This window comes from Zerene cesonia, chromosome 17, assembly GCF_012273895.1.
Source record: "Zerene cesonia ecotype Mississippi chromosome 17, Zerene_cesonia_1.1, whole genome shotgun sequence".
NCBI classification, from domain to species: domain Eukaryota; kingdom Metazoa; phylum Arthropoda; class Insecta; order Lepidoptera; family Pieridae; genus Zerene; species Zerene cesonia.
The window spans coordinates 9777559-9791341 of NC_052118.1; positions in this window are offsets into that span (position 1 = coordinate 9777559).

Sequence of the window (13783 nt, forward strand, 5' to 3'; positions counted from 1 at the left end):
ATAACGTGTAAAGTTCACTCATGCGAGCAACCTTCATTTAACGAATTATAATTATATTTTGTATATATGTACATACACAGCGACCGCAAATTATATCGACGACTCCTATCATTAAAATTTTCACCAAATGTGTACGTAACACCATTATGGTCTCAATCATGATACCGTTCTGTGGTGACACAACAAACGTTAAATTACTGGTTGAAATAATTTAATTTAGGGCCATTACACACGCGCCGGTTAGCGGTTGGAACGCTGTTATTACGGCAGTGTAACTATGTTGTTAACGAGGTGATTGTGTGAAAGAATATATTTTTTTATGTGTGATAGGGAAGCGCTTGACTACCATTTCGCGTGCTGGTAAGCGTAGATGTAGTCTAAGGTGGAGCGCGCTTCCCTAGAAGGTACCTGTTCACCCTACCTTTGAAGGCCCATTTCCCTTTCCTTACCCTTCCCATTCCTTTCCTTTATTCCTCTAATCAATCGTTTCCCAATGCCTTTCTAATTTGAAGTCGGCAATCCATTTGGAGAGACGTAAGGTCTGCAAACGATTTTACGCCTCTCCAAATGTTCATGGGCGGTGGTAGCGCTTACCATTTAGCGACCCACTACCTCCATTGCCGACGGTGACATAAACAAAAAAAAAGATAGCTAGATTATACCCGTCAGGGAACACAGTTTCAGGAAGTACGTTCCAGTCCCTTGCGGCTCGAATAAAAATAATAGTTGAATCGAAATGACCAAATTTAAAGTGATACTGGACATCTCCCTATGCACTTTTGTTGGGGAATGATACCGATAATACTTTGTACTCTGAACGTGAGCACGTAAACCCGTTTAGCTAATAGTCGTACTCTGTTGTGAACGTGTTAGCCCAGATTAAGTCAGCGTATAATTAGGACAAGTTTCTCAACGTACGCAATAACGATCTAATACACTTATTGTTTATTGGGCTTATATTTTAATGTTTTAACGAAACACTAATACTAACAAAAGCATTTTCTTGTATCCAGTATTTACGTGAACTTTAATAGTGTTAAAGTAGGTAATTACAATAATAATTTACAGTAAATATTTCATAAATTTTAATATTAATACGAAGGTAATCATAGGTTACCGGCGGAACTAAATAATTAATAGATTTTTTATAAAGTATTTACTATCTCTCAAAAGAAACACATCTCAATTTTATAATCATAAATATAATCATAAATTTAGTAAAACAATATAATATATTAACAATATATTATTTATATGTTATAAACCTACATAAGTCGCCTGATAAATTCATTACTATATTTTAATTCAAAATTAAACAAAAGTTCGTAATTATATATACATTTTCCCACCTAATCCCTGCATAAAACATCATCATCATCATTTTATTTCTTTCCACAGCAAGACTCGAGCCACTTATGAGAGTTCAGATACATCAGACATATTCAAAACAACTGCATTATCTCAGAAATAATTTCACAATATGAATAACTTCAATGAACCACAAAAGTGTAATCTTAGCGTCTCGCCGCTTGTAACAAAGAGACCTTAATTGAAACTCTTTTAGAAATCAATTGCATCGCAGTCCCAACTCGTAATCGAATTAAAATTGGATTCTGGAACGCTATTTTGTTTTATATTAGATACAGGTAGAGTAATCTGCTCCTTCCATGATATTATTTATCGTTAGCTCAAACGCAACGGGTTTGTTACGATATTTATAATGCGTTGTTGGATTTCAATCGAATGAAACATCCTACTAATATTATAAATGCAAAAGTTTGTAAGGATGTGTGTGTTTATTGCTCTGTCACGCAAAAACTACAGAACCGATTGCAATGAAATTTGGTTCGTAGACAGTTGGACAACTGGAATAACATATAGGCTTTTTATCGCGATATATCGACGTTTAAATATTCAACATAGCTTTATTGAGTTACTAGCGGTTCGTCCCACTTTCGCCCGTGGTACATAGATAGCTGTCCTCAAAAATGGTCTATATATACTGATTTTTTTTCCAATCAGACCAGTAGCTCCTGAGATAAGTGCGTTGCAACAAACAAACTCTTCAGCTTTATAATATTAGTTTAGGTATGACTGTTATGCTATTCCATATCCTTTTCTGGTAGACAGCAGCCATAAAAATTTATGTGAACATTATAAAGCATTTCAATGCTATAAAACTGAAAATTAAATTTATGTGAACATGTTTAGATGACGCATCAAGCTACAAACATCAGGCATTGCGTCTCTCTTTCCTTAAGTTATTAAAAAAAATCGATCGGAATTCTAGAATGTTTTAAAATATTTTTTTTGTTTTCAATAGAGGCATGTCGTTTTAGAATTGTATAAGAGAATTTGACTATTCAATTGAAATGCTTTGTAGGCGTTTTTATTTTTTAATCATCTGTTATTAAAAGTAACTTTAAACAGCAATAAATTTTCTATAAAAAAAAAATTATGTTTGTTTCGTTATACTTCAAACTCCTTACCAGCATAGGAAATTGATTTATTTGTACGAAAATTTTCCGAATATGCAATATTATGTAAAACCCACACACGTATAAAAATATAACTTTATAGTAAAATGTTATAAAATCTGTTTTAGTTGTACACCTAATTATTTTATACAAAATAGGTCACCGTCCCTTGAGGCGAGATACCAACCAAATACAATAAGGGTCAAATGACAACAATTCCTTATCAAACGAAAAAACCACGTCAATCGGATGAGACCCATAGAGTTATCTAACAGAAATGCAGAAGAACTTTTTTATGTCATAGCGAGCAGCTTAGCTGGTGGTTCGCCTGATGATAAACGATCACCACCGCCCATGAACATTCTGAGAATGCGCTGCCCGCTTTTAAATAATAAGGGATAAGGAAAAGATTGATGACTGGAAATAAGGAATGGACTGGGAAGGGCGAAGAGAAGGAAATAGGCCTCCGGCTCCCCCACTCACCGTACGAAACACAATAGCAAGCTATTATTTCACGCCGATTTTCTTTGGGGGTGTGGTACTTCCCCGGTGCGAGCTGGCCCAATTCGTGCGGAAGCATGCTCGACTCCCACAATAAAGAACTAAAAACCTCCTTCATTTTTTGGAAACATCGGTTGAATAATCATGATTCTGAAGACATAAAAATACAAAGTAACTAGAATTAACAGTGAATGTATCGAAAACACCAAAGGCGTGGTATTAATTACAAAGATATACAGTTTCAAAGACAAGGACGTGATTATAGCAAGTGGTTCTGCAAGCGGACATTAGATACAGGGCGATCTCGATCGGCTGTCATTGAACATCACCCCGTATATAACGTTGCATAGTCATATTTACCATAGTCATATATTATTAATCTTATATATCATCCTGTATTATATAACTAGTTTTCTGCCCTCTTCCCTATAGTCAAGGGAAAACACAGTACCGGGTTTTTTTTCCATATATTTCTTAATTGGTTGGATTTGCGGGGTAAATATTCTTCTACATCCTTTCTATCTTGGTACAAATTTCATCCAAATCAGTGGCTGAGGCGTGGAGAAGACACAGACAGGCAGGGTTACGCATTTATATTATTAGTGGGGCTTCTCAATTGATTACTCTCAAAACGAATATATAATTTGGAATTTGAATTTGAATTTGAACGAAACTATTATTAGCAACAAACAGATATCTAATGGAATGCTCTATGATAATATTTAGCATATTGTAGGCCACTCTGAGTACTCCATTCGGCCATATTGTAACTCTCAATAGCATGGCCATAAAGCGGACGACAAATGGAATATTTATTCATTATAATATTCATCTGCCATATTTGTTACACTACTGTCCCGTTTCCTTTTCCTCCCCTTCCCAGCTCATTCCCCTCTAGTTGTCAATTTATTACCTGCACGCTCGCTGTAGAAACTGTTAAAAAGTAGTTAAAATAACACACTTTGGGGCTTATAGTTTTTTTTTTACATGACGTTGAAAACGTGTATAAAAAACGTATATAAAAAAGTGTATATCCATATTTTAACTACATTTTATAGCACAAGATACGGCGGGCCGCTGAGCTGCTGCTCCGCTTGATGTTAATCGACCACCATCGCCCATGTAAACTCGCAGAATTAGTGCCTCAGCGAATGCGCTGCCTGCCTACAAGGGTTAAGGGATAAGGAAGGATTGACGTCTACAAAAAAAAAATGGAAGGGGAAGGGAATCACCTTTCCCCGTCCATTCCTTCTACTACTTTACAAGGATATGAAAAAAGGAAACAGGCCTCCATATCCCGTAATATATTTAAGCAAATATAATTACACATATGTGTTAGTAAATATTATTTTTCGGTTAGTATAAGTCTGATAGACGCTTAGCTCATAGCTACAAGAGGAAGCTCTGGGACACCTAATTCAATTCTACAGTATTATATTCCCGTTCCATTTACTCAGTACTAAATGTAAGCGAGTCCGTGATCAAGTCGCTATCATTCGATTACTTGCATTATAATGTTCTCGAAGCATCGATGCATGAACGCTTTGAAAATATTCTTTCTTTGATTATGTATATAGCTAGCTGTCCCGGCGAACTTCGTAATGCCATAGAATATTATTTTGATTACATTTTTCCCATCGTTCTCACCTTTTAAACCATCCCTAGACCTATTTGAAGACCAAGATAAGATAGAAGTTCAGCCGTTCTCGAGTTTTAGCGAGATTAACGAACAGCAATTGATTTTTATATATAAGAGAAGTTAACAACTCCATCTACATGTTTATTGTTATACTAGCATTTCGCCCGCGGCTTTGCCCGCGTAGTTGCAGGAAAGATAGACCTGGTGTGTACCGGCAAAGTTCCAGTTCCCGTTAGATTTCCGGGATAAAAACTATCCTATGACCTTTCTAGTATATCAAACTATCACTGTAGCAAATTTCAAAATGATCGGTTTAGTCATTGTTGAGTTATAAATAGTGTAACTAACACGACTTTCTTTTATATATATAGATTAACTACTAAAATAATTTGGAGTAATTTATATCATAGTCTAATTCGTTATTACTGTTATAAATATAGACAAAACCGCAGGACAGCCTATTGCGTTGCGAGCGATTCATTTCCGCATTCCAAATATCAAAACCGAACCTTAATAAGCACGTCATGTCCGTGTATCTGTATGTTTGAATATCCGAAATGTCACTACGCGCCGATTATTGAAAGTGTATGAATAAAAATCGGTGAATGTTTAATCGAATGTACTCTATCTACTAACTGATGGAGTTAATTACACAAATATAAATTACTAGCTGCGCCCGCGGTTTCTTCCACGTGAACAATTGTTTCCTTTCAATCCCAATAATCGGATGGGAATGTTGGAATGAAAGACGCCCCGGGTTACTACTTTTTACATGTTGTAAAAGTCCGTCAAAATCGGTTTATGTTTCGGAGATCAGACAAACATATGAGAATTATAAAAAAATGTTATTACACATTGTGTGCATTTGTTAATTCATTCAACCATATTTTTCTATAAATGGTTATAATAATATTACAAACAGGCACTCTAAATTATTTATTGGCATAAATAATCTATCAAGTTCTTCTCTTTAGACGTGAATCTTTTCTCCATACTAGCTGTCTTAGTAGATGTATAGCTTACCTCTATGCTATAATCACATTTAAAACAAATGGATATAATATACAATATACAATATATATATATACAATATTTATGATGTTTATTGAGACACAAGATTTGTACTGTCCTACTGCATTTAAAAACAAACACTACCTACATTAATCCAATACTATATCCTTAAAGTATCAAGACGATCCGGTTAAAACGATATGACAACGCTATTCCGTTAGTACCGAAACGTTGCGAGCACAGTACACGAGGGAGCAATAAGCTTAGGATACACCTATCTTGGTATTTTTCTTTTATACCCCTAAATAGGACCCATAGGCCTCCGTTACTTGGGCCTTGCTGAGGTCAGATAGTTTTAGGGCTCTCGAAATCTAAGGTACTTTTATTTCTTTGCTCACGAATTTTACTGTTACATTTTATTATTTTAGTAATATATTTAGTATAATACATAAAATGTTATGTATTTTATAAAATTTATTTTTGAATAAATAAATAATATAGGAAGATTTAATATAATTATTAATTTAGTATAATCTTAAGTAAATATGCCTATAATATTTTCTGAGGTTACAACACTTCAATAGTGTCTCAATACAACAAAAAAGAATATAAAAAAACTTCAACCAATGCAAAAATCTGAAATCAAACTAACTTTAGTTTGATTAGAGGCCATAGAATACAGTTTATCTATACAGTGAATCGATATACACAAAAGCGAAGTAGCTTTTAAGGCTTTTATCCAGGCTCCATTCCTCATTCTATACACACCTGGTGTTACCAACCTTTGGTACTGGGTATGAAGAGACATATGTTTATTTTTACAATATGATATTCTCTAAAAGTTTAATTTTGTGTGTAATTTAGTATTATGTATCTACATAAACATTTTTAACAGTATGTATTTTACTGTATGAAAATATCGTTCAATCCATTTACTTATTAAAATATTACTTATATCAAAATTTGTTGTCAAAGTAGAGTAGCTGCATTTTAGAAAAAATTGTTTTTATTTTGTTTGATTATTAAGATATTCTTGCCGACAAATTAATCTATTTTTGTATAATTAAATCTAACAAAGGACAACATAAACTATTTATTTATCTGTATTATGTCTGAAGCATACGGTCAAGTTGAACAATTAATAAATCGTATTTTAAATATATTTATAACTTTTATGCATCCTGTGACTTGTCATACATACTATACTTTCAAATCAATCTAGAAAGCAGACAACATTTCCGTAAATAATAAAAAAAAACATTTAATAAACCGAGCCTGTGTTTCGAAATGTTGAGTACACCAGCAATTGTAAGTATATAACTCAAGTAAGAAGTTAATATTTGCGGTGAAACTCACCTTGAATATTGATAGTAGGAGTGACAAGGGTTCAACACCTCGAGACTTTCCACGTTTATATACCTTCAGTATTGATTATTACGTTCAAAATAGCATAAAAAGGAATGTAGCTTATGTTATTATGGTTCAGAATTTGGGACGAAATTTTCAGTTTTCCTTTTCTATAGTATTTTTAAACACAAAATAAACGAAAGAGTTCTCATTGCTCTATACTTATACGCAATTTATTATCATGCTAGAAATGTAGCAACTACAAAATGCCACTTCTCGATTATGCGGGCATTTATACTTTTTTTTGTGGAAATTATTCAAAATTAAGGTTGAGGATGTATGCAATGGATAGGCGAATAAGTGCAAGTACCGACCAAGTTTCAGTGTTCGGTTTATTCATATAATTCTTTTCCACGAAAAGGTCACAGATGTCCCTAGGCAGGAGGTGCTAATTGACTTTCTAAAATGAGACTCAATGACACAAATTTCCCATCAAACAAAAAAGAACCTTGAACCAATCGGTTGAAAACTCAGAGTTATTGAGTACAAGCAGTGGTGGCTCAGTGGTGAGAACCTCGGACTTCAAAATCGATAAGTCGGGGTTCGAGACCGGGCGAGTGTGCAGGAAATAAATTGATTTTTCAATTTATCTGCGCATGTAGATAACATCACCACTGCTTAGAACGGTGAAGGAAAACATCGTGACGAAACCGGCGTGTCCAAGAATCAAAAGTTCGACGACATGTGACATCTGCCAACCCGCACTTGGCCAGCGTGGTGGATTATGGCCTGAACCGTCGTAGAAGGCCTGTGTCCCAGCAGTGGGAACATGTATGGGCTGATTGATTGAGTAACAAAGCTAAACAAAAAATTAGATTTGAGAAACATTAAAATTAACCATAATAAATTTAAAAAATAAGAGAACCTCAAACCTAAAAACATAATAAATTAAAAAAATAAGAGAACCTCCTTCGTCTTTGGGGACGTCGATTGGAAAATAATCTTAAACGGTTTGAACAAATATTTGTTTCGGTCCACCTGAGCTGTGACGTCATTGACAGGGGTTTACCCACTTTTGCTATCATTCATCTTCTGCTTGGTAATCCAAACTGGCTTTTCTTAAAAGTTTCGTATTTATTTCCTTTAAAAATCCTTTCGTATTTTTTGTTTATGATATGCATTTAGCGGAACGTAAAGAAACATGAAAAATGCTTTAACTTAAACTAAATTAATTGTATTATTTAATAGTACCTATATAACGTTGAATTGTAACTTTCGTAGACTGAAATATTTTTTTACAAGTTTGTATAATGTAATTAAGCTCTTTAAATTATGAAAACTTGATGAATTTTTAAATAATTATACACCACAAAATAAAACAATAAAAGTATTTGTGGCATTGATTGCTTCATATTTAAATTTACATAGATAAACCTTAAAAAATGAAACACTGTCTGCCAGAGACAGTAAACTATCGAAAAAATTTACCAATTTTTTTTTTATTATTAGATCCATGTAAACTTTATTATTAACTTGAAATAACATTAGATAATATTTATATCACTACAAAAGTAATATAATAAAGAATTTAATAAAAAGGGAATAATGTGAAAAACGTTGACCTGCCCATATTTTTATAAGATGTGTAATTAGGACTGAACCATGTAGATTCAAGGGTTAATACAACCCTTACGAATATTGCCTACCCTTCAATATTTATTGTGTGTATTATTAATATCATCCCCTCTTATTTCACTAATTATTTCATATGTAGGTAATATTTGTGAAATATTTTTACAATTGTATGTACATTCAGCGTTTCTATTACTTGAAATTGAACATAAACTTCTATATTATGTGTATTACAAGTTTGTATTTTATTATAAAAATCTATAGAGACAAATTCTTTATTTGCAATCTTTTTTATCCCTATATTCAGGTCCCACCATTCTGGAGGTACACGATTAGCATACAGACAAAAAGCCCACAGCTATCCACACGTCCAGCTTATGAGCTTTTATATTTATATGTGTACGATGTTCAAAATAACAAAACATCTACAAAACCATTACAAACGTATTTGTAATTACATCCAAGACACAGCCTCAAAATAAAAAATCATCGTGTAAATCTCATATACATTCAGTTTCCAAATAGACATTAATTCTCCTCCCTATATTCCCACATAAGTATTGGATAGCAGAAAGCGACAAGATAAACGTTCCTAAACAATCAAACTGTAAGCAAACAGACGGAAATTGCATCCGGAATAAAATACGTCGGTGTAAGACAATAGATGCCGAGCTTTGTGGAAACAGTGAAATACCTGGTGCTGAAGTTTTATCTTCGGAACTTGCTGAGTTTGACACGTGCGTTTTTTCTAAGATGGATGCATCTTTTGCAAGGTTAGCGATGTCGTTACTAGTGCAGGATATTATTCATCATCAGACCATATCTATTTGTGCTGCAGGGTCTCCTATGAGGACTTAGGCCATAAGCCATCACGCTGGACAAGTGCGCAATGGCAAACTTCATATATCGTCGATCTTTATTAATTCCTGAATATGCCGACTTCCTCTGCAGTTTTCTTCAGCGTTTTGAGCAGTGTTGATATAGATAGTATGCAGATAAATTGAAAAAATATTACAATGTATTTATTACACGCTCGTCTGGTCTCGAATCTTCGACTTTACGAAGTCCGAGGTTCTAACGAGCTCTAAACTTAACCACCACATGACTTCTTGATATATTTACGCTTTCTCTACTTTCAGAAGATTTATAAAGACAAAAATATCCGTTTAAATCTTTAACTGGAAACATGGAAAAATGTTTCTGGAAATAGCTTATACTCATATGAGAAACAACAACCGATAGGAACTCTAAAAATCAAGATCACAACGACAGTTGGCGTATTTACATTAAAGCAACAAACAGGAGTAAATAATGCAGGCGATTCGAGTTGTTTCGACTTGAGAACACAAAGAAACCTATTAGGAGACGATAGCTCGGTGCATTATTAACGAACGCTTTTAATGGACTTGATCAAACGCTTCTTAAGGGTTTGTCGCGCTTTATAGTTGTTTACCGATTGCTATAGTCATTTCTATTGATAGTGGGTATTGCGCCAGTGTGATGTGTAGTAGCTTATATAGAATGCTTATTTTTATTAGGTTTCTGTGTTTAACGAAAATCATTTTAGATAGTATTTTAGTGATAAATCATTTTGTGTGCGTCCGATTTGTTTATAATATATGCACAAATATAGAGCATATAGAGCAGTGGTGGCTCAGTGGTGAGGACCTCGTACTTCAAAATCGATAAGTCGGGGTTCGAGACCGGGCGAGCGCGCAGGAAATAAATTGATTTTTCAATTTATCTGCGCATGTAGATAACATCACCACTGCTTTAACGGTGAAGGAAAACATCGTGAGGAAACCGGCATGTCCAAGAATTAGAAGTTGGACGGCATGTGACATCTGCCAACCCGCACTTGGCCAGCGTGGTGGATTATGGCCTGAACCCTCATAGGAGGCCTGTGTCCCAGCAGTGGGAACATATATGGGCTGATGATGATGATATGCACAAATTGATTACCAAAATCTGTAAAAATGCGTTACACTGAAATAACAAACATTTTTCAACACAGAAAGATTACGGACCATGTTAAAGTTGTAACTAAGATTTTTGCATAAAACTCTATGTAAATTTTGCCATCTATTATTCCCTTTCACACCAAAAAGCCTTTCAGTTTCCCGACTTATTTTAAATTAATTTTGCGGCTTTTATATCGGAGAGTTAATATTTGTACTTTAACCGAGATTGAGTTTAGTTTTCGTTTTAAAAACTTTCGTTTTAAAAAATTTCTGTATGAATATAAGTTGCGTTAGATTCTGTAAAAACTTTGCTAGATATTAACGCTGAAAAATATTCGAAATTAAACAAACTTCCAAAATCCTGTTAATCTATACTAATACCAATATTATAAAGTAGAGTTTGTTTGCTTGAACACGCCAATCTCAGAATTTTTCTTTCCTAGAAAAAGCTTCTGTTGCGTGCACTGTGAGTTAGCGTTAGCCCAAAGCAACTATTCTACATAAAATCGCTCGGTAGCTGGTATAACTATAAAACATCACACAATAAAACATATAAGCCTCGTAATTACGACATCCAAAAGACATCAACCAAAACACACACAAAATAAAACATGTTTCATAAAGAAACACAAAAACATTTAGGTAAATTCCCAATTTCAGCATATACGACGCCTCGTCCTAAATCTCCAGCACGAGAACATTTAAACGTTTGACACACGTACGCGAATACATAACGATAAATACATGTGCAATTTTAAGTCGCCTCGTCATGTAAGAAGATGAATAGATGAGCGTTCCTCTGGATTCATTGCGATGGTTTTTGCACCGTCAAGTGGGTTGAAGATAAAATATGACGAGACAAAAACTGAATTAATGGATGCAAATGTCGCTTATATTAATTACGCTAGCTTGTGCGAATGACGTTTTCATGTTTATGAATTGTAAAATTCAGTTCGGTATTTACGTTTCTATGCTTTAACTGTTTGTTGTATATGTTTGATATTTTTTAATTTCATAGCGGATGATTGTACCATTTACATTCGCAGAGGCTCAGACCTTTGTGAATGCGCTGCCCCCCTTTAAGGGGTAAGGGATAAGGAAACGATTGATGCCTGGAAATAATAGACTTTGAAGGGTGAGGAAAAGGAAACGGGCCTCCTTCCTACTGGATTTCCATGTATGGCTAAATACATTCAATGGTATTCGAATTAAGAAAGAGATAGACAAAACCATGTAAGTAACAATCATAAATATCATCTAAGAAACAGAAATAATAATTCTTAGCTAAAACGAAGCCGCTACAGATTGCTAGAACTAGACCAAATTTTAATAGGAGATACCAACTTTCATTTTAAAAAAGAATCTTAGAAATCGATTCACCCAATAAAAAGTTATGAGGTAATAAAGACAAAAGTATAGTCGAATCAATCACCTCCACCTTTTTGTAAGTCGGTTGAAGGTAGTTTTAAGTAAATAAAACGTTACAGCGTAAAACGTCGAGATGCAATTTATCAGAATTATTTCAGTCTCTGGCACTTACTGATTCTTCTATTAATTCCTTACAACTAATATAACATCCTACATTCTAGGCTCCAATAATGACCCAATATATCAAAATGTAGGAACGTAGTTAATTTTTCGTCACTAATTAAGCAATTATCGAGGAAATATCTAATGGAATATCGTTCAATCCGGTAAATGGACCGTTAAATTAATGCTCACCAGTTTTTGACGTTTTTCTATTAACTATAGCTATTAATAAGATCAATTGGCAAGCCTTTTATGTTATTTGGGTTCCGCGTCATAGGAAACTAGATCTTAAGTTATTTGTCACTTATGTATATTCTTCATAAATACTATAGTTTCAATGTGGTTGTTTTGTAACCCACAGCTGTTTTATAACAGATGTAACCTCAAATGATTTGGTACATATTCAAATAACCTGTAAGAGAAAGGGTGTATAAATCGTCTAGGACCGATACTTACCCGTACTAGAATTAGTACTGCTTTACTGGAATAAATTTTACCGACTTAAAAAAACGAAGGAGGTTATTAATTAAACTGTAGTTTATTATTTACTAGCTACGCCCCGCGGTTTTACCCGCGTAAATCCGTATCCCGTAGGAATATCGGGATAAAAATAGGCCTATATGTTATTCCAGTTGTCCAGCTGTCTACGTACCAAATTTCATTGCAATCGGTTAAACAGTTTTCGCGTGAAAGAGCAACAAACACACACACACACACACACATCCTTACAAACTTTCGCATTTATAATATTAATAGGATATTTTTGATTCTATAATTGAGACTTCGTCACTTTCCATCGAAGACCGTATCAAGAACCTCCAGATAACACTCAGCTGCTTACCACTAAACTTAAGATCGTACTTATAGTGCCAGTAATAATAAAATTAATTAATCTGTATTATCATAAACGTAGCATTGGCCTCGAATGAGATGTTAAATCACTGGGATATAAACTAAATAGCGCGGAACCCCAGCGCAAGGTAAACTCGCCCTTAACTGGATTTCATTAATATCGATATTTCTTTGTGCAAGATTAATGGTAACAGATTTTCCCAGTACACTTGTGCTAATGTTGGGCTTCCAATTTGATTCGGTAATAGTGAAGTTTCTATACCATTTTCTTATGTGTGTTTTAGCAGTTAATACGTGGATTTTCAAATGATGTTTTCTTTGAACTCTAATATTATGTTCATACATAAGCAAAGACCACTTATTTTTTCAAATTGTTTATTTAAATGGACGTGTTTATATAAAAGTGCTTATCTCATTTAACTAATTTCATTTACGATTTGCTTTCTGACCGTGGTCGAAGAAACTCCATTGTTTCCGTTCCTATTGGATTTCCAGGATAAACATAGTCATCCTATCCTATCCTATTCCTTTTTCCATTCAAAAACTATATTAAAATTTTCATCAAAATCAGTTCAGTGATTTAAGCGTGAAGAGACAGAGAGAGCTACTTTTGCATTTGCAATACGAGTAGAGGTAACAATAAATTAATATAATTTGTTTATAAATTACCAAATGAATATAATATACAATGAATCTTGCTTAAATGATTTAACACTTTAAAATCGTCAATGTCACAAAAAATGTTTGACACGTTTCAAGAAATGTGATGTTGGAGTGTGTGTCAAGTGTTTTGAAACATATTATTCATAAATAGTGTTAATCTAGTAAATTAC